The sequence below is a fragment of the Desmodus rotundus genome, chromosome 11 (genome assembly GCF_022682495.2).
Source record: "Desmodus rotundus isolate HL8 chromosome 11, HLdesRot8A.1, whole genome shotgun sequence".
In the NCBI taxonomy this organism is placed as follows: Eukaryota; Metazoa; Chordata; class Mammalia; order Chiroptera; family Phyllostomidae; genus Desmodus; species Desmodus rotundus.
In genome coordinates, this window is record NC_071397.1 from 95,280,637 (window position 1) to 95,307,774 (window position 27,138).

The 27,138-nt window shown below is 40.5% G+C and overlaps 1 long non-coding RNA gene across 1 annotated transcript in view; it reads right to left on the reverse strand.

Annotated features, from left to right (window-relative positions):
- Positions 1-7,286: 7,286 nt before the first annotated feature.
- The window catches only part of LOC128779500 (uncharacterized), a 65,476-nt gene continuing 45,624 nt past the window's right edge, over positions 7,287-27,138 (reverse strand). The window contains exon 3 of the long non-coding RNA XR_008425474.1: positions 7,287-7,511. This is a non-coding gene — a long non-coding RNA (uncharacterized lncRNA). The remainder of the gene's footprint in view (positions 7,512-27,138) is intronic.

Here is a 27,138-nt window from a genome sequence, read left to right on the forward strand (position 1 = left end):
TAGGTGATGAAGATGTACTCCTATTTTTTGTCTAAGACTTTAGTGCTCACATTGAAATCTATGTTTCATTTTGAATTAATTTGTGTCTATTCTATGAGATAAGGTTCTAGCTATTTTTTTGCACGTGGATATCCAATTGTCTCAGCATCATTTGTTGAAAAGACTGTCCTTTCCTCATTGAATTGCTGCAGCACATCTGTTGAAAAACTGACCATAAAAGGAATGCTTTCATTCTGGACTCTACCTTTTCTTACACCCCCTTTGTGTCAGTCACATGACACTACCCTACTTTCTTGATTGTAGTAAGGTCTGAAACTGGGAGCTGTTGGTTTTTTATTCTTTTAATCGTTATGACTTTTCTGCTGAGATCTCTAGTTGTTTATCATCAGTATATAATTTTTTATATTTTTAACATAATTATATTAGTTGCTTTAAAATTCTTGTCTGCTAATTACAGGATCTCAGGGATGATCTCCATGACTTCCTTTCCTCATAAGTTTGAGTCACATTTTCTGTTTCTACACATCAACTAATTTTGAACTATGCTCTGGGCAGTGTTCCTGCTACATTGTAGAGACCCTGGGTGTGTTATATTTTTAAATTCCATTATCCAATAATTGTATAAATAATGATAAAATTAGAAAATTATTCTTTGCAACTCCTAATAAATAAGTGATTCAGGAACCAATCATCAATGGATGATAGATCTGTTGTATTAAAATAATTGCATAGGTTTATATAGAGGCCTACAGATTGCTTGCTAATTACAAAATGAAAAATGGACTTTGCAATGAAATGACCTTCACCCCTAACTCAAGTTGTCTAACTAGTGTCACCAGCAATGAGAGACAATGTTATATGCTTCCTGATATGACGTGAAGCACAGTTTCATCTCTAAAAGTATTCTGTAAATCATATTTAATCTGAATCTAATTTAACTTTTAGCCAGCTAACAAAAAATATAATGGACACCAACAAGTTAAATATCAGAAAGAAACAATGGAGTAAATCCAAAATATGATACATTCTGCAAGACAACTGGTCAAGACTCATCAGAAAGTTAATTTCATGATGGTAAATAATGCAGGGGCCTTTTCTAGATCAAAAGAGAATAAAGAGATGTAACCACATGCAGTGTGAGAACTTTGATTGAATTTGGATTCCAAAGACCAGATTTAAAAAAATTTTTAAGGCAAAAAAATTGAAATTTATATAGGGAATAAGATTATGTAATATTGGGATTTTTTTTGGTTAATTTGAGCAAGTTTAATGATCATATTTTACTTAAAAACCTTTTTTTTTCTTTTTGGAACTGCATACTGTAACCCATTTTCAAGTGAGTCAGAGAAATATACAGAGATTTGATAGCTGTCTAAATGTCACATATCATATGTAAATGATTGCTGGATCTAGGTTGATGGCTGTGTGAATGTTCATTATAATATCCACTCAAGTTTGCTATATGTTTGAAAACTTTCTCAATAAAAGATCAAAGTAAAAAACCCTTTTAGCACTTGCCCACCCAACAGCCATCACACCTCCAGCTAAGAATGGATCCCAACACACTTGCTGATCTGCTTCCTATCCAGGCTTTGTCATTTTCTTTTCCTTTGGAATGAATCCAAGGTAACTTCCATGCTAGTATCTGCCTGAATCTCTCATACCTGGGAATTCTTTCTTTATCCAGATACAACATCAGATAGAGAAAAAAGATTGAGACAGGGGTGGGGGAGTGTCCATTTTCTCTGGGACTGTCCATTACAGTGGATGATGAAGAACTGACCTTACCTCCCAGGTCTAGATGCGAACGTCTAGTCTGGCTGCCTGCAGCATCCTGGGCCTGATAATGCACAGCTCGGGCCTATGCTGACCACAGAACGTGACAGCATTATTCCAACTCAGCAGTTCGCAGAGTGCTGCTTTTAAGGGTATCCTATTAGTGATTCCATCTTCCCACTGCCCAGGAAGGTCCTTCCCACCACACCCCCACCCCTTCATTCCTGAAATAAAAGCTGTTGAGTAGTTCAATCAGCTTCATTAGGTGGCTGGTGTCAAGTGCTATTATAATTTCTGCTATGATTTGATGATATTCCATCACTTTGTTATTTTTCAGCTCCTAATTGCACCCTATACTTTTGACATCTCTATTGGACTGATGTTAATGTCAAGTTGTCCTGATTCATGTGCTCTATTGAAATCTAGTAATGAGGCAGCTGAAATACGAATCAGTCGAGGGCTTTTTGAAGTGCTCTGCCTACAAGCCTTTCTTTTTGACTTCTGTAGTCCCGAGAAATAATTTTATTTTTGAGAAAAGAATAAAGGCTTATGAGTTTGAAATTTTACATGATGTTAAAAGTGCATCAACTAATGTTCAAATTAGAAAGGGAAGGGCATGAAAAGTTGTACAATAAGATTTAACAGTAAGTTTTTGGAAAAATTATAATAACAAAAAATTTTTTATGCTGAGACACATCCTGCAAATGCAAAGAGGTTCAAAGAGGAAAATAAAAATCAACCATGAACCTCCACTTGTAATTTTTTGTTGTACAACTTTAAAGATATTTTTGCATAAAAATACCAACTTTTTATATTTTATAAAGAAAATGCAATGTGACAATAGGCATTTATTTTACAACCTGCTTTATATACATCATATATCACTGACTTCTTTTCATGTCATTCAATATAGATGTTTATAATTTGTACAGTTTTATTGTATCCCATTCTTTAATACTTAATTTAAACAATTCCCTACGTAGGGACATTTATGTTACTTGAAAGTGTTTCTTTAATGGCATCACGTGTCTGAAAACCCACTATTCCCACCCAAGCAACCACTCCGACAGCCCGACTTTGGACACTTCCACCCTGCTGCCTCCCAAGATGACAAACAGACCGTTTGGCATGTAAACTTGGCAAAGACAAATAACGAAGTAGGCAGTCTTTGTTACCCACGTTCTTAGAGTTCTTCATGTGGCTAGAATTCTTTTTTAATAAACAAGAGAGGGATGGGGCAGTTGCCCTCCCCCTTTTCATTTCCTCACACAGCCTTTCAAAGACCCAGAGCTCCGTGGAAAACACCTTCAGGAGCAGTGCGCTGATCCCGTGCAATCACTGTGTTTCATTAGTTTCTTTTTGAATTTACTGTTATCAACGGTAAAGTCCAAAATTTTTCCCCATAGATTTAGCCTATTGATAATTATGAGTTAACGAAAAAATTCAAATTCACTTTAGTACGAGAGATTTTGATTGGGTATTTACAATGGGTCAGAAATTGTGTAAATGGTGTAAGTGATAAAAAATATCCCTGAGAACCAAGTACCATGAGCTCCTTTATCATTAGGCCCAAAGAACAGTAACTTCAGTGGACATTTACTGTTTTGCTGTCTCAGGCCGGGCCCATAAGAAGTCACGATGTGCAAGGCATAAGGACTCAATTAAAGCCAATCAGATGTAATCTGGGCTGTTGGGACTGCCGAGGCAGAACCTGGGGGGAGGATCTGGTTATGGGGCTGCTGGCAGCAGGTTTTGTCACAATGCAAAGTCTGAGGAGTAAGTCAAATGGATAGATGCTGGGCTAAGAGGTAGAGGGTAAGTCTTGATGAGTTGAATCCAACTGTTCCTGGACACCTGGAGTTTAGTTACATGCGCCAATTCGGGTTGGGTTTTCTGTGACTTGCATCCAAAAGGGTCCTCACTAACATAACATCGTGCTTCTTCCCTTGTGCAAAATCATTCAAAATATGTTAGGAAACTTTGTTGTCTGAGGAGAAATATACTTTGGTATAAATGAATTCTTTTTTGACGATTTAGAAAAACATAGCGTAAATTCTAAAAGTTTTTTTTTAACTAAGTCTTTGATCTCAACTTGTTTTCTTATGAGTGTCCTATTTTTCATAAAAGTGGAAGCACAGTGAATTCTGATTCATTGAAGGTTTTAGTTGATAAATCCCTTCCTACATATAACCATCCCAGTAAATGACTAAACGCACTAGATACGTTTAAGCAATACTTAGTTGTTTCTCTGACATTGAGGCGGGTATCATTACGTGGTCCTACATGACCTATGTGTGACTCGCTGAAGCCTGAAGGAGCCTACTTGACAAGTAGGTTACACCAGAGAAGTCTGATTTGGAGCCTAGATTAAACTAGATTCCCCCCCAATAACACTATCTGAGTAACATTTTTATTGGTTACTTATTCTACACCTTCCACCCTGAGGATCCTTCTGAGTGAGAACTTTTTCTCCCTGGTGTAATCTGGCCAATCTCCATCTCAGCAATGGATAGTACTTCTAATCTCTTCTATAGAGTGAGGTTTTCTAAATCCTGCTCTTGAGTCTAAGATCCTTGGGCTTTTTGTCCCCCAAGTTCAAACCCAGGATCTCTAGCAACAGTATGCCATTTGTCCATTGAGGCTTAAACTGGCCTTTTGCACACAGCTTGGTCTAAAAGATTTACAATAATAAAAAGTGGTCAGTTGTGATATACAGGGTCCGGCACAAATAACACCCCTTTTTATTACAAAATCATAAGCATGTAATTCTGTAACATAATAATTTCACACTCAAGCATGCCACATTTTAGGTGAAATGCTCAAATTGCTGTCCATCTTGTGTGAGGCATCCATGTACCCTACCAACCACACTTACGCAGACCTTACTTCTGCCAGACCCTGAATAACAGCTCATGTGACATGGGCCTGCAAGTTTTAGTGGTATTACTCAAGCATCTGCAATAAATACATAATTATATTATGTGAGTCTATAATGCTATCTGGTAAGTCAAATCATGGCATCTTTCTAGGGGTGATAGACAAGCTGGAATATGGCTCTTGATGACAAGGACTGCTCTCCTGCAAGGTGCCAGGAAAAGGCTCAGAATGTTATGCATCTTTCCCACTAGCATCATTTAGGCGACAAGATTTGCCTTCGAGAGATAGAGGTTAAAGTAAACTAAAGAAAATTTTTCCGACTCCCTGTCCTTTAATCCTTTTCCTGTCCCGATTCAAGGGGAAAGCACGCTGAACGTCCATGTGAGGAAAAACTATCTCTGAGCCTTTACATTCATAAAGCCCCCTTGATTTAATTTCCCAGAATAATAAAAAAAATGCTTTAATCTTTTGTCCCATTCACTGGGTTGCAGAAAAAGTTGTGTAGGTTTCTGCTCTGAATGTGGCAGTCCTCAGAACTCTATCTGTTCCACGTGCTCAGCAGCTCCATGTGTCCCGCACACGAGAACTGGGGCCAGCAGCTTCTCTATAACCATACGGAGCAAAAAAAAAAAAAAAAAAAAAAAAAAAAAAAGGTTTCTTGATGAACTATTTCTCTAAGACAGAATTTCCCAAAGTACACTGCATGGCATGCTAGCTTTTGGTTTGATCAGGAGTAAAAGAGAACAACATACCTATAAGGTGGAGGGCAAAACATAACTTGCAGTAAAAGCACAGAAATGGAATACAGAAATACAGGGGAAATGCACAGGAGCCACTCAGGACATTTTTACACTATCTTTTTTCCCCCTTTAGAAATCGGGGCCTTGTAAGAAGACATGGTCTCATTGCTCCATTAAAGTTATTTTTGAGGATCGAGTTGAACATGGTATGATTTCAAAAGGTGGTAGAAACATGGTCCTCATCAACACAGAGTGGCTAATTTTCCCGACAATGTTGTCCCTAGTTCCACGGTATTAACCGGAAAGTTGTGCCTTGTATCAGCAGGGTGAAAGTTTTTTATAAAAAGGGAATGTATATAAGTTTATAAATGTGATATTGCTTGTTTGTTTAAAGCAATTATAAAAATAACACTGCATATTTATATCACTACCAATTAATACTTTAATTTCCCCATTTGCAATGTCTGAGGCACAATTTACTGAAATTAACAGGCTAACAAAGAGCAGAACTAATACAAAGTAGTTCCAACCAGACAACTCTGAATTAATACTGATCAATTCAATCAATGCAAGGGAACTTGAAATTAAATGAAATTGAATTAGTAAATGCCTCCTTGGATTGGTTTATATAAGAGGGTGGGTTGATTTGGAAGTCATCAATATCCTGTTTTTCATGCATGTCATCAGCTTATTTCTGGTGTCAGTCTTTGGACCACTTAGGAGATGGAAGAGGCCAGGTGGATTAGGAAGGACATATGGGCGGCATGCATGGGTGAGCCATTGGAAAGGGCTGTCTTCTCATTTCAGCAGGGAAACACTTCAAGTGCTTATCATGCCTCACAAGCCATTGCGCCTGGCATGGCAGAAGACACTGGTCTCGGAGTTTTTCTCAGGCACGAATCTCAGGCACATGCTTGGTCGGCTCTAAGTCCATGAGCCTGCCCAGTCATTAGTTTGCATGGCCCTAGACAGATGACTTACAGTGTATTGGGAAGATGTGGATGCAGTTGTGTTTCCAAAAGCAGCCATTGCATAGAAGCTTTTCTTGAACTTTGATTTTATACAACTTACTTCTAAGCGTGAACCAGATATCCTTCACCTTTGTGCTTAAACCTCCTGCTAGGTATGGATAAGACAAATTCCCACAGGGTGGCTGCTAATGTTTGGCTAGTTCCTGAGAAAATCAGTGTTTGAATAGAAAAAGCATGGATTTGTCCCTGCAGAAACTGAACATACAAACTTTTCACCTTGGGCAAGTCACTGAACTTGAGCTTCAGATTTCTTGTGGGTAATTTCAGGCTAACAGCAACATCCTTTTAGCTTTTGTGCAGATCGAGTTAAGTCATGCATTTGAAATGTCTTTGTAAACTGCGAAGGAGGCCGTGAAGTTTTGTTTTCGTTAACTTGCTTATCACTCATAGGCATTTCCATGTGGCATATTTCAATATAAAATAAGTTGCTGAAAATCAACTAATGCAATATTAAAATTATATTTAAGTTTAATCCTCAAGATCTCAAATATTTGAAATGCATTATTGAATTATGTGCTGTAAAAGCAAAACAAAGGGTGAGCATATTGTTAACGTGTGAGATGCACGGCCGGAATTCCTTTCTACATCTTAATAATAAAATAGTTGCAACATCCAGAAAGGCCAAATAAGAGGAGTTTTCTGACTGCAAACTTATTTTTTTTTCTTTTAGAAAAGGCACAGAGTCTGCAGTGTTATAGTGTTTATAGTGTTATAAAAGTATAATTATTTAAAACACTGCCATAGTTGAAAAACTGCCATATTTATAGACTGCTCCTCTGGCATTAAACCTGTTTCCTTTTCCCTCTCCCTACAAAAGAAGATATTTAGCGGTTTTCTAAGAGGTTTTCCCCTGGTTGAAAGCTTCTGTACAATGCTTGCTTAATGAGCTGATTAACAACTGTTACTGAGAATTAATGAATCAAATCGCAGTGGTAATCACCATATTGCAAATCTCTGTGTCGTATTAGGTTATGATGGAGCTGTCCATTTTGCAGCGACGACGCTTGTGTAATAAAGGTATCTGAACAGACCGGACCCCAGGTCTCACGAAGGAACTCCAATAGTGTTCTGGACATATGAAAGTCTTCTGGAATTTCCTCGGCAGGAACATCAAAAGATTCCATTAGTAGAATGTTATTCCATTAAGCACAAAAAGCATTTTGATTTTAACTAATTATTCAGAGTACTTTTGAAACCTATTTTAGCCTTCACATACTTCGAATCCAAACACATTAAATACATTATTATTCTTGCCATCTGATTAGCTTTGGCTTCGCCGTAATTTATGGTGGGATAGCAAATAAAATGTAAACAGCCACTGCAAGGGAATTGCAGTTTTGGCAATTTGTTGCCAGATAGTTTTTCATTCTGAATATTTAATAAAATTCTTCTTTGCATTTAAGGTAGTTCTTGAAATCATGTAGTCTTGAGTTTTGGATTCCATTAGAGAATGCTTTAATAATAAATATTCACCTCAATAAACTATTAAACAAATAATGAATAGATAATTAGATACTGTTATATAAGCAGCAAATAATGTGTTGTCATGTGCTAATACTGAAATTAGAGGTATAATTAATTGATTTTGTGTAGTTGGTTTCTAAATATTTAGTTAAAAGCCAGAATTACTCATTAGCCTTACATAAGTTATATCATTTACCCTTTGCAAGATAGCCTCATGGTTCAAACACTTACTAACTAATTCAAATGACTTATTGCTATTATATCAGGAAAAATGACCAAATAGAATAAAATATTTTTCCCTAAGTAATGTATTCAAACCAGGTATTCAGGTTAAATAGTTATATAAAGGAAGCTAATCAGATTTAGAGTATTTTAAGCAAATTCAACACACAATTTATTCTAACAAACATAAGATTATATAAGAAAAATTGCACAGAAGTCTGGATCCCAAATTGGATTTACTGGGGAAAACTTGTATGCCATGTAAATTTTCCAGTTGGAGGTCAGTTCATTTCACCTGAGTGTAAGTCCCACATCCACAGATTTGTAAATGGCTGTGCTCGTTTAGTTCATACAGACATAACTTCTAAGGAGAAAGATCTCTATCCTTTATTATTGTTCCACTTAATTTATTGTGAAATAGGCTAGCTTTCTCCAACGTCAGCCCGACACAAACCACGTAGCCACAAAGTCAGCCTACTCGCTGCCTCCTGCAAACACTGTGGAAATCCCCTCAGTGTGCAGAAGACGCTGTAGGTACCGGGCCTCATTGCCTGGATTCAAAAGTGCGCTCCGATATTATTTGCGAGCTATGTGACCTGAAACAAGTTACTTAATTTCTCTGTGCCTCTATGTTTTTATTTACAAGGAATTAGTATCTTTGTCAATAGGCTTTAGGTAGACAAAGTGAGCCAACACAGAGTTCCCGCTTAAACGCACCCAATGCTGAGAAGCATTATCTATAACAAAAGGAACCAGAGGCTGGAATACAGCAATTATAACCCTATACATTATTCTAATTTTCACAAAAAGCCTATAATCTAAAAAGAATTCCACTTTGCAGACATAGAAATGAAGTTTCTCTAAAAATTCTAGCAAGCCTAATTGATATACTTAGGAGGAGATAAAATAAAATCATGGAAAATGCTCAATTAAAACCAGAGAAGATAGAAGAAGAGAGGAGCAAAATGAAAGATCAAATAAATGAATTAAAAAAGTTACAAGCATGATAGGCATTAATAGATATAGAACAACAACCACTTTAAATGTGAATGGTTTAAGTACACAAAAAGAGAGAGAGATCCTTAGAGTGAGCTAAAAAACAAGATCCAACTGTATGCTGTCAACAAGAAACCGGTTTCTCAGACTCCCCTAGCTTTGGGTAACCTTGATAGTTTTGCAAAGTAAGGTGGCATTTTCATCACAGCACGTCAAAGCTACCTTCTATCAACATGACTTCTCATTGCTGATTCCAGCCTTGACTTCCCAGCTGATTGTTATGATCCCATTAGGCAGCCGAAGTAGAGAATCCTGGCCTATCATGTTCTGCCTAGTCTCTCGCACATCCTAAACAGAGCCGACCTCGTTTCCTCTTGCTCTTCTATTAATTCAATCCTTCTTTCAAAGACCAGTTTGAAGTCTTCAAATTCTCAGAGAGAGTTGTCACCTGCAGCCTGGGACAGCTTCATGGGTGTGTGACCTGTGCCATCACACAGGGCTCCTCCTTTAGAAAGGCTCATGCTTGATTGGACATGCTGCTGTCTCTGTCTTGGAATTCTTAATTTTTGAAAAGGGTCCCCATAGATTGTTGAGTCGTCCCTGACTGCCACAACCCAGTGGTGTTTCCTGGCTTTGAACTCCTGGTCCATCAGTCGCTGTTATCACACGCTTCCTTTGCCCCTTTTTGACTTCTTAGTTTCTATCCTCTCTTCTACATGAATTACAAAATCCATAATATCTGTGTTCTTAGTCATTGCTGTCTTCATCAGCATTCAGTCCAGAGCTCGAACATAATAGGTGCTCAGTAAATGTTTGTTGACTGGTGTGCTGTTGTGCTAATATTTAACTCAGCAGAAACAGTGACATGATGTCATTCAGAATAAATTACAATGTAAAAACAGACAACCCAGATTAAACATTAAAAAAAAAACAAAACCTGGGGATTCCACAGGAAGTAATTAACACAGAAAGATGATCATTACAAAGTCCCATCGGGGGACACACACATATCTTGCACAGAAGAACTTGGAAACTGTTCACTGCAGGAAGAACTGAATGAGTGCTCCCTTGTCTCTGACACCTTCCACCTGTCACTGCAGAGGAGGTTGTCACACCGCATCTCTGCACACTCCCTGACCCCTCCAGGGTCTGCTCCGCTGCTCTGTGGTCTTCCCCCAAGGCTTCTGTGAGCATCACGTAGACAGGTCTCGTCTCTACTTTTGCGGCATAGGCTGGGTGTCGGCATTTCAGGGGACACCTGTGCCCGAGGGGCAGTTCTCCTGATTATGAGGTTCTAATCCAGGAGGTCTCAAAGGAAGACATGCTGATCTGTGTTTTGGCAAGTGCTTCAAACAGTTCTGATCGGGAAAGTTTGGGCAAGGTCGCACTCACAACAGGCTTGGACTAGAGAATGTTTCTTGCCAGAAAGAATACACTGGCTTTCTAAGGGGTCACCACTGAGGGGTGGACTTCTTGCATCACCAACCCTTTCTGCACCCAGCGCCATTTCTACTCTGCTCCAATCGCTGGCCACCGCGTGTGCAGTCAGCAGGCAGGAGCTGGCCTGAGGTCATCTATGGGTCTGTGGCATCCTCATCTTTGGCGCGGCCAGAGTAATTCATGTTGGACCGTACAGCTCTCTCATTCCCTCCAGATATGATACCATACTGCATTCTCTCAGGCTCACTAGACTCTCTCCCAAGTCTCTGTGGGCCTATGGGCCTGAGATTTGAAAGTTTCCCCCTGGCCCCTCCCAGCTCCCACCCGGCTGTTGTGAATGGGGTTGGAGGGTCTGGGGCTCCAAACCCATCACGTGTAGCTTGAGCTATGATACATTTGTATCAATGTCAGGACCTTTTTTTCACTGCCGATCTATATTATTTCACGTCTACCACCTGCCCTTTTTATAGGCTGAACTGAGGACTTCTTAACCAAAGTTTCTTACCTTGTTTCTGGAGAAAAATTTTGTCGATGTTCCAACAGATTCACAAATTCACTCTGAAACACAGCCCTGTTATAAACTAGGAAGTCGGTGGAGAAAAAAAGAGCAGGAGACACGTACAGTCACAAACGAAGAAGCGTGCCATTGGCTGCCCAGTGCTGTGCCTCCAGGACCCTACCAGCAGGAGCACTGTGGCTGCGGATGGAGCAGGAAACGGGCCTCAAGGACGCAGTCTGGGGAAGGGTGGCATAGCTGTCATTACCTGGGAGGCGGTGGAGCTGATAGGAGGTGCCAGTGCCCAGCAATCAGCCATAGGGTGGCTTCATTTCCCCCCAAACCTCATGCTGATCATGCAGCAGGAATGAGGAACCATGAGCGGCTGGGAGTGGCAACAGAGCTTCAGCAAAGGGCGGATAAGGCCCGAAGCAGTGTGAGGGCCAGGAGGTCACAGAGCAATCTCGGCAAAAACTCTCCCTGACATCAGAAAAAGTAACGTCAGCCACTCACTTTCTTCTCAGTATAAGAAATGACCCATGCACTGATATATTTTTTTTAAAGGATAATTTAGGATCCACTGCCTCTTTTGGTAGCCATACAAGTTATAAATTATATTGTTTCAAAATGTAGCCATTTTAGTTCCCAGTGGGTCTGGTTCTTTGTGTGTATATTTATCCAATTGTCTGATTCACTTAAGTTTGTAACTACAGGGTCTTGCTCTGGGTTTTAGAAATGAATAGCTCTAAAACGTCAAAGCAACAATCAATTCTTGAAAACTCAGATTTGCCCGGCTGGAAGTCACATAAGGATAGCTGCAAGATTAGCCAAAACAGCACTGACCTAAAGACAAAAGATCGCAGTGATTCTCCCGCAACGGCAGCTGTGATTGTTCCCTGTGCTTCCTTTGTGTGGGGCTCAGCCAGGGACCTGACCCAGCTCACGTGGGTCTCCTAGGACTCGTGCAAAAGTGAGATGGCTGGGCTTCATTCTGGATAATAGGTAGATAAGGACTATGAATTCACCTTGAGAATATGGAATTTTTATTTATTTCTCTCACAATAAGAGGAAGTTAACCTACGTCTTGTGAAAGTCGTTTTTCCTGCTCAGGCATGACAACAGTTTACAAACCTCAAAACCTGCTTCTCAATCAGGTTTTCTGTACTTTTTAAGCCACCGAAAGAACCACAGATCTTGTTTTACTCCTAGCACCTGCCCCAGTCTGCGCTGAGCCATCACGGCAGGCTTCGGCAAGAGAAGCTCTGTTGAGCTTGGTGACTAGGACCTGATATGGACAGTAGAGCCCCCTGCACTATCCAAATTCTGAACACCCGCTAGGTCTCTTCATTTGTGAGTTTCACACTACTAACATACATCCAGCCTCACTTGTATAGACTGCCTAGGAAGAATGCTTGCAAATCTGGGCTGCCATAAAGCAAGAACAGTGAAAAGCAGCACGACGTTGGGCCTTTCCTGGCCTCTCACAATAGCCAGCTAGACGGGTAACTTGCTTGCTGGTGTCTGCTCATTGAGCACCTTCTATGCACCAGGCATTTGCCAGAGTCTTGAAATTGTCTGAGGTAAGAACAGACACGCTCCTTCTCCCCACATAAGTAATGTGCCAATGATGGAGGGGAGCAAATCAGCGAGTGTGCCGCAGCCTTTTGAATGCTTTGGTAAAGTGAGTTCAGAACGTTCTAGACGCACGGAGCAAGGGCACCGCTGTGTGCTGCTTGTGGAAGGCCTCCTGAGCCTGATGCATTGTGGGAATGAAAATGACTTCACTAAGTTCCAGGTGCCCTACACTCAACAACAAGGAGAATCATTCCCTTAGATACTGACTTTTAAAAATATCCTATTAAAAACCAAATAAGGTGAAGGTTACAGGGAGACCTCTCTGTCCTATTTTTATAAGTTCTCATGACTCTATAACTATTTCAAAATAAAAAAGTTCAAAAAATCCCAAACAGCATAAAAAATGTAACACTTAAGAAAACAACCTGAAACAGCCTGTCGTCCAGGTCTACTTTGTGGGCGTGTGACCTTGGAAGCCAACAGAGTCCCCAGTCAGAAGAGCCCTGTAACCGAAAAGGAGCCCAGAGAAAGGTGAAAGGAGGCACCCCCGGCACCCTTCGATTCCTGCCTACCTCCGCCGTGCCCAGGAGTGGCTCTCTTAAGAGAGAAATATTTCCTTAAATCAACTTGAGAGACTAATTATTTCTTGTAATGATGCCTGTGACTTTTTTTGGAATATGTATTTCACTTTTATAAGTGCATTAATGTTATATGCTAATTAAATTGTTAATTAGCCAGTAATACCTACCTCCAATTGTTCTGGTCATGGTCACATAACTTTTGTGTATTTGGCGTATTGTGAAATGCTTACTGTAAAGTGAGACGTTTCCTTTTATTTATTTGTTTTTAATTTTTATTGTTATTCAATTACAGTTGTATGCCTTTTCTCCCCATCCCTCCACCCCAACCCAGCCGACCCCACCTCCCTTCCCCCCCTTGATTTTGTCCATGTGCCCTTTATAGTAGTTCCTGTAATCCCCTCTCCTCACTAACTGGAACATAATCAACAGAAGAAAAAAAGCAAACAAAATATAACCAGAGACATTGAAGTTAAGAACAATCTAACAAGAGATGTTTCCTTTTAGAGATGAAAGTGATGTTGTAGAAGATGGTGTGCACAGCAGGTGCAGAGTGATGGTGGGAAAAGAGGGGGATGAGAGAGGAAAAGAAGGCAGAGAGATATGGAGGTACAGAGAGGGAGATCAAGAGGGAGAGAAGGTAGGTGGTCAGAGATGGCTTCTCAGTGAAGGTAACATCGTGAGCAGAGACCCGAATAAGATGAGGAAGTCAAGTTCTAAGTCCCTGTAAATAGAAAAGCAGAGAACCCAGCACAGCTGGAGCACAGGGGACAGATGGGAGGATGGTGGGGAATGAGGTCAGAGGCGTCCCAAGACACCTGGTGAGCTACAGCTTATTCTAACTTGAGGGTTGAGACACAGGGTTGTAGATACATGCTTTTGAATTGTCAGGTCTAGGAAGCTGAAAAATGCCCCTCAGAATGTTGGTTCCTAATTCCTGGAACCAGTAAATGTCACCCTTTAAGGAAAAATGGTTTTTTCCAGATGTTATTATGGATCTTGAGATGGAGGGCTTATCTAGTGGGCCCTAGATGCCATCACAAGTGTTCTTACAAGAGAGGCAGAGGGAGATTTCCCATGCACACAGAAGAGGAGGAGGCAGTGTGGCTAGGGAAGCAGAGATTGGAGGGAGGCATCCACAAGCAAAGAAATGCTGGCAGCCCCAGGAGCTGGAAGAGGCAATGAATGGACTCTCCCCTGGAGCCTCCAGAGGGAACAGAGGCCTGGCAACAACTTGATTTCAGCCCAGTGATACTGACTTTGATTTCTGGGCTCCAGAACTGTGAGAAAGAACTTTCTGTTGTTTTAAACCACCAAACGTGTGTTAATTTGTTACAGCAGACATAGGACCCTACTACATCAGCATGTGGACAATGTTTAAGGGCATGTACTAGATGAGATCACCAGGGAATGAGTGTAGATGGAGAAGAGATCAGACAGGGAGTTTCGGGGCATCGGACATCTAGAAACAGGAGAGGGGAGCTGAGATGGGTTGGTAAATGGCTTCCATAAGTGTGTGATGCCATCTGTGTGGAATGGGAAAGTGGTCAAATAAGCCCAAGTCACCAAAACAGAGGTGGTCATAACATCCTAACGTTCCTGGGAACTGGCAGAGTTTTCAGGAAATGCATGGACTTCTTCCAAATTACACCAGATAAAATTTGATCCATCTCTTGTCTGTCCTAAAGGGCAGGTCATTCTAGTCAACATCTCAGTGACCCAAGTATGGGGTTACTGGTTTCCTTTTTATAACGTGCGTGTACATTTGTCTAATACAAAATATTTATATCAAGTTTAAATAAAAAGCCTAAGAAAAGTGATCCATTGTGGTTCACTTGATTCTACTGCAGGAATTAATTAGAGCCCATAGAAGATGTTTAGAGATATTGGGTTTACATCATAGCTTGAAATGGGAATTAGGGTGATGTTATCGATCTGACAGCCTTGTGCATGTCATCATCTGATTTATGATTGAACAAGACAGTAATATCTGACAAATTTAATCTTCACCACAAAAATATGGGTCTTTTTGCCTGAGTCAACGGAGACTTCTTTAAACTTAGATAATGCACCTTGTCATTTTCAGTAATTTGGGTTGATATTTTCTTTGTGCAAAGCAAAATTAAATGGTGAAATATGCAGCCTTTTATGACAATGTGCTTAGGAACAAAATGCCATGAGTGAACATTGAATGAATAGAAACCTAAATGTGAGTCAAATTACCTCAACTGAGGTAAAAGAGATGAACCGATTGGGGCACGGGGTATGTCCCTGCAAGCGAAACGGAATGTTTTCCTTAAGGTAATCAGTAGCGTCTGGTGCAGGAAACCCACACAGATGAATGGCCCGAACGTTGAACTGAAACAGACACACCAATGGGAACGACCTGCTGGATCTGGATAACAATTTCAAATTACTATTTTTTTTCCTTCTGCTTCTTTTTTTCCATCTGCTCTCCTTCCCTCTTTGCCCTTCTTCAAAAACGTCCTGTTAGCACAGACAAATGCGGCAAGTCAGGAACATCCCCCCAAACAGACAGGACATATTGGGCCCGTTCAAAGCTGGGTGAGCGGCAGCTGTGGTCTTGCCTATAAAATCAGTGCCGAGGTGGCTTCTGCACAGCGAACCCTCAGCTCTCTTTCCTTTGCACTTCCCTGTAGACAAGGGAAAATGTGGACTCAGGTAAAAACCCATTTGCTGAGATTTCAGCATCTAAGTCTGTGTGTATGTGTGTGTAAGGGAGAGGAAGAGGAGGAGAAAGGGAGAGAGAAGATACTTTTCAGTAGAGTTGAAGGATTTTTAAAGGAGGCAGCAATGGAACAGATCAACCTTTTATTACTTCTGAATTGAGGACAGCTTCCTCCCTTTAAAGCTTCAATTATATTGCAGGTTTTTATGATTTTGAAAGATACCACGGCAACTGAGGCAATGAACCCAAACCAGGCTGTTTGATGTGTAGAGCCGTGTGTCATAAACCTCTGCAGCTTTACCAGCCTGGCATCAGAGGCTCCCCAATTACAATGTTTTTAACTTAATTTTCCCAATGCAATTAGAATGCATGGCTTATAGGAAGGACTAGATCAGATGAGGAAAAAAACAAAACAGGTATGTGTAAATTTTACATTAATTTACTTGAAATTTTGTCTTTTAAATTTTGAAGGACAGCTTCAGAGTTTTGTCAAATCAATATCTGATTATAACCACTTATGATTCTATTGGTGGTATTTGCATTTCAGGAAGGATTTCGCAGTCTAAAACTATACTGGTTATGGGTTGTGGAAAATTATTTTATGACATGAAAAAGTGTTCATAATAAAGCTGGAGTGTAAAAACAGGTTATAGAAACAATATGTATTATGTGAGTCCAGTTTTATTTATATACATATATATATATATATATATATACATACATATATATTGCATGCACACATTAAAAAGACGGAGATATAAAAGTGTTATAGTAGTTATCTCTGAATGTTGGAATTACCAGTTATTTTCTTTTCTACGCTTTTCTGTTCATTTTTCCAGATTTTATAACATAAAATTTTTAGTTGGCAATACCAAATCCAAAGCACACACAGGCCAACTCATTAAAAAAAAATAACTTCAACCTGTATTAGGAAGTTGGTCATAGAACTTACCTACCATTAAAAAAATCTATAAAACTGTACAACATATACTGAACAATTGTGTTCAGGCAAAGCACGGTTGTGATATTTGAGAAAAGGGAAACATAAGGTAAACTCAACACTAACTGCAGCTTTCTTTCTAGGAGTTCTTTGAAAACCCAGCTCGGGGCTTGAAGCCCAGACAGAGAGCAATGGCGTCTCTGGGTGGAGGAATCAGACAGTGGTCCTGAGGGAGGCGAGGTAGCTGCTAAGGGGCAGGTTCCCAGAGAGAAGGAAGACGCACGAAGAAGGAACCTCCAAACACTGCATGGGTTCCCTTGAATCTTTAGCCAAAGGCTGAGCTGAGCATGTGTGGAATGAGATTTAGTAGAGAACAGCTATTTGGAAACTACGAACTAGAAAAATAAAGATCTAACTTTCGGACAGAGCTGGGAGATCTAAACTTCCGAGTAGCCAGAGTGGAGACTGAAGTCCAACAAGAGGCTGGCCCTTATGAGTAGGGCTATATACTCCTCTTGCAACTTTTTTATGAGTCTGAAATTTTAGAAATATTTAAGTTAAAGAAAAGAGGGAGAACATTCTTAGATAGACACTTCATGAAGAAAGACATGTGTATGTAGGTCTGTTTCCTGCAGGCTGGTAAATGTTTGATGGTTTTGTGGCAGTGGTTCCCCACAGCAGCTCTATCTTGGTGGGCTTTGGAACCATGGGGGGGCTGTGGGCGGCTTCAGAGCTGTACACAGCGCCTCCCAGAGAACCTCTCATTCAAGGCTGTGGCTGTACATCCCGACGTCTGTGCATTTTCTTGAGAAATGATAGCATGGATAGGAATTACTGGAAACTGTATCCATCTCTTTCCTTTTCTCTTTTCTTTTTTCTTTTTTTTTAGAGCAGAAACTTTTATTCAGTTAAAACCAATTATAGAGAGAGAAAAAAATCTTGTTGTACAACTTAGACTAATTGAAAGAAAAATAATATAGTTTTCCAAAAGTTTAACTATGTTAAAAGAGATGTGATGTTCTAGAATCATCTTTAGAAAAGGGTAGATTTTTATAAAGCATCACCAAGAACAACAAAGCTGGAGGCCACCAATGAACATCTAAACAGGTCCAACTGTGCTCTTCACAGAGAATAGACTTTAGAGAAAAAATAAGGAATTGAAAGGAAAAAATCTAAATATCGGAACACAATGAACTGATTTCTTACATTACACGAAGGGTAAAGCCCCAAGAACAACCCTGAGTGTTCGGCAGATTACCAGCGGCTTTCCAAATGGGGCGTCGGGCAGCGCGATCCCCACTCGATGCTTTTCTGGCCTCCGTCTGAAAGGAGACATTCACACCAGTCTACTCAGGTTCGCTCACTTCTTCCTCCCATCCAAGACCCTTGGGGCAATCAGGGGTGCGTGTCTTCAGATGAGGACTGCCTGGTCCTCCTCCTCTGCAGAAAACAGGCACGGGTGGCCCCAGGCATGCTTTCTGACAAGGGACAGCCCTGGCCCCCTGCATATCCAGTAGTCAGGACAATTGCAACACTCCAAGGAGTGTCCCTGAGTCTCCCCTTCCCCCCACGTGGGCTTTGCCCCCAAACCTGACACAACACAAATAATCATGGGACCCACAGAGATGATCCAGTTTCAAACAAACCTGCCACTAAAGCACATAACTTGAGACTCGTCTCTCTTCAAAAGTACATTTTAAATTCTCTCTCGTTTTTAGATTAGGGGAATGCCATTTCTTGAGAGATTATACTTTTGCCCAAATGCAAGCTTTACAGAACTGTAATTCTTAGGATAGTGTTTTATAGATCAAATGTATATATAAATGTTTTTTAAAGAAAATAATACAATCATGTGGAAGAGTTGGTAAGATTTTACTTGTGTCTTTTTTTTAGAGTTTTAAAAGTCAACATTCAAATGCCATGGCGGCACAGCACACCCTGTGTTTGGGTGTGAGTGAGGAGGTACTGACCGTAGCTTGTGGCAGGTGTGAGTGTGTGGTGGGGGTGAGCGTGCCGGTGGGGGCTGGGCAGGAAGAGCTCTTCCACCGTGTAATCACTGCGGGGGAACTAGGGTGGGGCTTCTGCTTGTGGGATTGCATGCACACGCTGGTTGTGGTTCCTCTACAAACACTTGTCGAAAGAGATCTGAGTGCTCTGGAGCTGGACCTGAAGAATAACCAAGGACAGACCTGCAGAGCTGACTCACTCCACCGAAGGACTCTGTTAACCTATTTATTTGCGAGACAGAAGACGGTGGCCTTTCAAATTATGTCACCGCAGTAGACAGTTTTCTCTGCGTGTGCGTCATGTTATAAGTTATGTTTACTTCCTGAGCTATTGCATTTATCTTTGGTTTTCACCAAAATTTGTAATAAATTCAAATACACTATCCACCCATATGTAAAATTTGGGGAGATTACATGAATTATATAAATTGCTCATTTAAATAATTTCATTTGAAGGAGTAAATTAACATATTTAAAGTGTAAGAAGATCTACCACTTAATCAGTGTAAAGTGTTATTATTATTACTACAAAAAAGGCATAATTGAAATATAGCTTAGAGCCTCTGCAAGAAAAAGAAATGTTCCGTGAATAAAATTGTTCTATTTCTTGTGATTGTTAAAGTTCCTTCTGGTTCCGAGTTGTGAGTGGGGAGGGCTACAACTTTGAATGATAAAGAGCTTAGAAAATATGTTAAAATATGTTTAGAGACAGAATCCTGGGAGGAGGGAAGAAGAGATGGCAGGAAGACAATGGGTAAGTTCCTTTCCTGGACCAGCCTTCAGGTGGCGCTGTGATCCCTTCAGAATTAAGTTCCTGTCCAGCTGGTTGTAGCTCTGAGCTGAAGGAGGGGAGTGTGAGGGTAAGAAAGAGAAACAGGTGTGGTGAGAGGAAGGTAAAGGTAAGAAGTACTCATCCGATAGGAAATATTAACAAAGTGTATGTTGGAACTTGGGGTAGTGTCTGTAAACAGAGAGAGAAAATATCAATATCCAAGGAGAGAGAAGGTTCTATAAACTGCATTACTAAAATCGTCTTTTTCTGGTGAAAGTAAAATGGATTGTTTTTTGGAAAGAAAACTTAGGTGTTGATGTCTCACATGTTTGATCTGGCAGGACCCTGTGATCCAAATAATGCACAATTGAATTTATATGCTGACACGTCTTAAGCATCACTGGCTGGCATCTCTCTCTCTAACCTTGGTGCAAGCCAATGTTACAAACAAATTAGTGTATAACAGAGTAAACAGGCTCTCATTTCTCTATTGTCTGGATGCCCATTTGCCTGTCCTGAAAGGAGGGATGGATCAGCCATTTTTTTAAATCCATTTCAGGAGAGATTATAATAATTACCTATTCAGTCGGTCTGTGTCATTAAGTATAAATGAGTCTGTGATGAGAAAAGTCAAAGCTCCATTTTATTAGTCTTAATTTTAATTTTTATTTTTAGATACCTAATTTGCTTTCACTTTTGATACCTTAGACAAAAGCAAAGTCGACTGCCGAACTCTCGGTTTTCCCTGCCGCGAGCATAATTGGACGCTCCTCAGCAGCGGTGCCACTGTGCGCACAGACGCCACAAAGCCACGAAGGCTGCTAGATTACAAAGAACTCTTCTAATACGTTTGTGATTAACTGGCAACTGTAATAAGAAATCGCAGGGAAATGGAATAAACAGAAAAGGTTAACAAGGTAGGACACGGGGATGATGATTTGCCCAAGAGAAACAAAGGCAAAACAATACTCAGGCTTTCTATCTGCCATCAACCTGTTTGATAAATAAATAGGGAAAAAGAATTTCCACCCGGAGATTTACACATTGTGTACTCTTCTAGCTCTGACCTTTGGTGCATGGCCACAAATCTGACGCTACAGAGCACGTCTATGAATTATGGAAAACGAGGTATGATTCAGAGGATTTGGGTTAAGACAGGGAGCTTCGCTCTCTTTACCTCTGTGGAAGGCGCAGAGTTCTTTCTTAGCGTCGTTTCTCCCACGGAGTCTGGACAGGATAGATTTTAGTTTTCTTGACAACTTTGTTCGCTCACTTACCATCGTCTAAAAGAAAGTCATTCTGCCTGAAGGACAGCAGAGCTAACCGTTTGAATAAAAAATTATGATCGTTGATATCAACTATGGTTAGTATCATAAATGAACCTTTAGGTTTGCGTCTTTGAGGGAAATGCTGAATAAACAACGGTCTAAAACAACAGTATGTTGGCTCATTTCCAAAAAGGGAGAGGCTGCTCCTGAACACGTGTTTTGTCAGAAAGTGACAAGCTATTGACGACAACTATAGAATCTAGGTGATAGTCACAAAATAATTTTTGGTATGTGACTTCAATTATGGTAAGAAAAAGAAAAGTAAGATGTAGCCTAACTTGCTAAAGGGGGAATAAAGGACATTGTAAACAAAAGAAAATTAGTAAAGTCTCACTAAATAGATATGAATTATGTGAGAAACTAAGCCTTTAAAGAACCCCACAACCTGCCTAAGAGATGTTAAGTACTCCTAATTGTGTCTTCTTCACATGGTGATTTATGTATGTGTTATACATTGTACCTTGTACATTATACCTTATACATTATGCCTATACGTTATACCTTGAACATTATACCTTATACATTATGTATTATGTGTCATTATCTTATTATATACTATATAATTTATATGTTTCTATTTTACTTCAAAACATATGTATATGCAAGTTCCTCAAAGTCAAGTTACTAGAATTAAAAGTCATACCCTGACCCAAACTAGAACTCATCACCAATGTCCCTCCCCCCTTGCCTTCAGGCCTTATGTTCCCAGACAGCTGAGTTTTACCATCTGGGCCCAAACACCTGCTTTTCTATCATGCCGTCAACCATGGTGTGATTCAGAAGGACCAGCTTTTTAGGGTCCCAGGACTGCTTTACTCTCAGAAGAATCCTAAGAGTTGTTTTCTTTTGTCAGTGCAAGGTGATTACTGTTTCTGCTCTTCTGTTCGTTTCTTCACCTGAGACTGTACTATCAATATGTTTCCCTTAGACTAGCTGGTGTTCAGATCCTCTTGGCATCAGACTTTCATTGTGTCTGTGACACCTCATCGCTTCCGGCCCTCACTGGGTAGAAAGTACTGCTGGCCTGCGCAGGTACATGAACCTACACTCGTGGAATCCGGGGCACTTTAAATGACCTGCCTGAGTCTGTGGCCTTTGAGACCTGGCTCTGCTTGTTTGCTGTAAGAGTAAACTTTGATTATGTACCTTAAAAAAGTCAAAATCTATAATTAGACTAATATAAAACCCAGAGTTTTCTAAAGTCTCTATGGAGAAAACCACAAGTCTATTCATTTCTTCCACTTAGTTCTGACTCAGCCAGTAATAATTATAGAGGTCATTATGCTCACAAAACTGTCTACTAGGACCCTGAGTCATAATTCCTAATAAAAATGGATTTCAACAACCTAAGACCTATGGGAACAATCAGGTGATTTCAAAATATTAAGAACCATTTATTAGAACAACAAAATGTTTGGGGAATATTGAGAATTTCTATCCTATATATTAACATCAAGCTCTTACAGCATAGCCCCAAAATCAATATGAGTTACATTATATTGAATTTTTTGTTTGCTTGTGTAATTATGAATTACCTGACAACACATAAATCATAAATACTCTCCATTTGGACACGGGCTGTAAAACCCCAGAAGTGACAGACTCAGTCTTGGCTCCAAAGTTGTGACCAGGTGGTCTTTTGATCCACCTGGGTTTTAGTGCCTCTGTTCTCACCCTCAGTGGAGGTCTTTAACTTGGGACCCTGTAAACAAAAGACTGGGCACTAAGATAATACCACAGGAAACATATCTTAGAGTGTTCCATCCAGGAAATGCCTTCACGTCTACCACTACATTATGTCTACTTCGGGGTGATTCAATTCGGTCATGGGCACCGCTCCACCAGAGGACCGGGAAATGCATATAACCCCAGTGTCCACGAGCAAGTTCTCAGTCCTCTTCTAGGTCTTCTTCATGCTGTCCTTGGATGCTGCAGCCAAATGGCCATCTTCTGTGTTATGGTAATGATTCCACAGTGAGCAACATAATTTACTAATGAGTTTTAAGTACTAAATTGGGTCAACAACTGTTGTTAGAACTGTTGAGTTTTGTTATGTTACATTGTGCTATATGTTGTTGTGTTATGTTGTGTTATGTTATGTCATGTTATGTTTGTTATGTGTAAATGGATGTTCAGGGGAATTAAAGGACTTGCTCACAGAAACAAGGGGACTACATATTCACGTTAGGTTTTAAGGTCAGTCTGTCTCTCTCTAAAGCCCATGGTAGTTATTCCTCTAAATCAAAAAGCTTCAGGATAGTCCCATGCTTTTTTTAAAAAAATGGTTTTACAATATATGCATCCATGGCTTGTTTTTGAGCTTTTAAAAAATAGTACCATACAATATGGAAACTTAAGCAACTTGCTTTATTTCATTCAATTTTATTTTTCCAAGATGCATCCAGGTTGTTGCATATAGCTATTATTTATTGATTTTCACTCCTGTTTAATATTCCATCTCATGTATATTTCACAGCTTTATATATATACTTTCATTTCTTGCTGGTGTTTCCCCCCAATGTTTGCTATAAAGAACAATGTAGGATCTTCTAATAAATATCTATTTGATATCCATTTGACTCGCATGTTCACATGTTCAGGTTTGGGTTTTTATTGGCTATATACTAAGGAAGGAAATTCCTGGGTCAAGGGTGTGCATCTATATAACTTCAAAAATATAGTGCCAAATTGCATTCCACAATGGGTCTACCAATTCAAACTCACACCAGCTGTGTACAAGCATTGCAGCTGCTCCAGGTTCTTAACTTTCTCTTTCTATGGTGAACTGTGATTTCTTCTTCTGTGAAATGCATGCTCATATTATTTGTCTATTTTTTATTGGGTTGTCTTTTTATTAATGTTGTTTAAAGTGCTTCTTTATATCTTCAGGTCACAAATTCCTGAAAATTTGCGCTGGAGAATCCCTGCTCCTAGTCTGTGGCTTGTCCCACATGCACGTTCTCTCATTTGCACTGTGTTAAGTTGCCCTCTGGGTCTTTTATTTTTTTCTTTTTGCTTTTATCAAGCCCATATTTTTTATTAACTACTTGGCCAGCCTGTCTTCTGTTCTAGGAACTCTACCTCTACCTTCATGTCATTCTTTTGGTGAACTTCCTTCTGGCCGCATTTTCCTTTTGTCCCTCTCAGTTCCATGAGCTCCAACTAACCATAATGGCCATGGACGGTCTAGTCGTCTTCTCTGATGCCCTGGCCATCAGGCTCCATTGAGAAGGTTGTCTGACACTGTGAGAGAGAGTAGACGGCCCCTTCAAGATTTTTGAGTAGGCAGACTAATTTCTATGATATTCCCCCTAGGACACTATCCTCTAAGAACAGATAATTTTTTTCTGTAACTTCCTTCCTTCCTTCCTTCCTTCCTCTCTCCCTCCCTCCCTCCCTCCCTTCCTTCTCCTCCTTCTCCTTCTTCTCCTTCTTTCTGATGACTCAGAAAAATATAAAACTGTCCTTCTTCTCCCAAGAAACATCAATAAGCAAAAACTACCTTAAACATTAATTGTTGCTTTTCAAGGCAACATGGGGTTTCAGCACTTTTCCATCAGTTCAGTCCTTTCTGCCTCATCGCATACAAGTTGCATGTGTGCTCGAGATCATTCGCCCTGGCCTCTCTCCACTTTTATTCCACTGCCTGAATGTCCTCTGAGTTAGTGCATTTTAAAATTATCCCTTTCTGAGTGCCTGGAATGGATCAGTTTGACTCACCTCACACACAAGACCCGAGAACATACCCCAGGTAATTAAGCGCTTAATAAATACTTATTTATAGTGATAAAAATACACTAAAATATTTATCAACATTAGGTTTTATAAGCTCCAAAAGTCCTTTATGCACCATGAACAAAATAAGGCCAATAATTAAGCTTAAAGAAATAATAACTTTTTATAAGACTGTGGTAAAACTGACAAATCTGTGTGCAATTCCATTACCCAACAGGTCCTTCTCTTCTCCCTTTGGTGTGAAGGAGGTCAGCGTTAACGACAGGTTCCAGTCCTCCGGGCTGAGGCCTTTGTGATTTTTGGTTTCCCAGGGGGACCATTCTGACTGCATACTTCTGTGGACAGGTAACTAGGAAGGGCCACTCTTCCTGTCCATCACTGAGAGCTGCGGGTTCTACCATGCCAGGTGGCACACAGAAGTGAAGGACTGGGTGACTAAGAGAACAGAAGGAGCCCCCATTCCCTTGTCCTGGCCTGAAAAGAGACATAAATGGGAAGGAAGACAGGTAGGCACTCCTCCATGTCTTTAGACAGGAAGAGATGGTCTCTAATGTCCCAGGTCTGCCCACTCTCCTGATCTTTGCATTGTCCGCATTTGGACATGTATGCCAGTTAACATCAAAATTCTGGCAAAAGGACTAGTCCTAAAGGTAGACCTGGGTCTCAGTTACATGCTCCACTCCAAAAAGAGACAGGGAGGGTGGAGGAAACAAAAACAAAGAAAGTGCAAGTCTCTTATGAAACTAAGGGGATGCTTCGAATTGTAATTAGTGCTTAATCCCTTTAGTCTGAGATCCTGACTTGTTTAAAAATGAAAATGTCACATGTGGGTTGCTTGAATGACTCTGTACTTTATCGTCACGTCATTTCCACTTTAATATGACACAGGAATCAGAAAGACAGTTTGGGTGGAGGGAGGGGAAAAGTTGGGGGTACTGGGCAGCTGAAAGGTGAACAGAGTTGGAACAGAATGAAGTGGTGAGGTCACTGAAGAGGCTCCCGTCTTTTCACATGTTATCTTGGGGTTGAACGTCCACCTCCTCCATCACCAGAAGCGCCCCTGCTGAAACAGCAGCCACCATCTGAAGCATCTCAGAAGTGACCACCTTGCTTCTCCTTGTCCTTGAACCTCTCCCTCCATTCCCTGCACACTTCTTGAATCAGCAGAAGTGCTGAGAGTGTGCCAGAGATGCGGGTAGTGGTGGCCTTTGGAGACTGGCACACTGGTTTTGCCAAGGACTGGTTATTAAGACCTTGGTTCACTTACATATTCTGAGCCTCAGTTTACCTCTCTGTTCAGTAGTAGAATATAGGAGACTGTTCTATATGGGACCGCTTTGGACCCAGCTCTAGAAAAGCCAGTGGGGAGCGAGGTCTGACACACAGGACCCACGCCCACCGCTTGATTCTCCTGTGGGGAATCAGCCCTGCATTGTACCTAGGCCGCTTTGAGACTTGCTTTTTGCTAAAACTCCCCCACTCTGAACTGAGACAACAAACCTTTACTGCATATCTTTAAAGTAACTTCCTAAAAATCTATGCTAAACCTTCCAAGGATGAGTGTAACCAGTTCAACCACTTTTCCCTTTGCATTTGTAAATATCCTTCCTTTTTGATGTAATTAGCAACATCCTCTCCTTTGTTTTCTGTAACCACCTAAAGCATAGTGCATAGTAAATGAGGACCATCCTCAATGTAATGTGCCCAGAAAAGCAATAAAAGCCTGTCAAGGCAAGGGTCAGAGAGCTCTCCTCTTGAGAGAGTAGCCGCGGGGTCCCTTTTCCTCCACAGGACTCCGTAGTACACATGAATTTCTCCATTGCTGCCACAATACACGGATCCCACTGGCTGGGATCTGCATCAGATGATCCTTGCACCTGTCTCACAGGAGGTGTCAAAGAATTTATGCACATAAAGTGCTTAGCACAATGCTTGGTGCACAAAAAGACCCCAGTAAATGTTAGTTGTTATTTCTATAGCCTAGTATCGAAGAACGAAATGAAGATAGTGAAGTAAAGTGGACTTTACCTCCAGTTATCTGAACTAGATACCGTCCTGGTATCAGGTCTCTCTCTTGGGTACTAGTCTGTTGTGAGCTTGGACGAGTTTTTTTCTCTCTTTGGTCCTCCTCTGGTTCCTCGTGTATGAAGCAGAGGACTTTCACTCTAGAGGTCTAATCCACCTCTAATACTCCGCCCCACTCTGGTCCCACTTGCTCGTCCCTTCTGAATACGTACATCAGCCGGCAAATGAAAAACGGGGGACGAAAAGTAGCTACACACTATGATGAAATTGTCAGCATCCTTTCCAAGTTCAGCCTCTTAGAACACAGACTCGTGCTAGAAAGTACATTCCAGGAGGCAAGGAGTTTGACTTGATTCGTCGACTTGATTCGTTCACTAATGTATGCCCGGCACCTAGACCACTTTGTGGCACATTAAGAGATGTTCAGACAATATTTTTTGAATGAAAA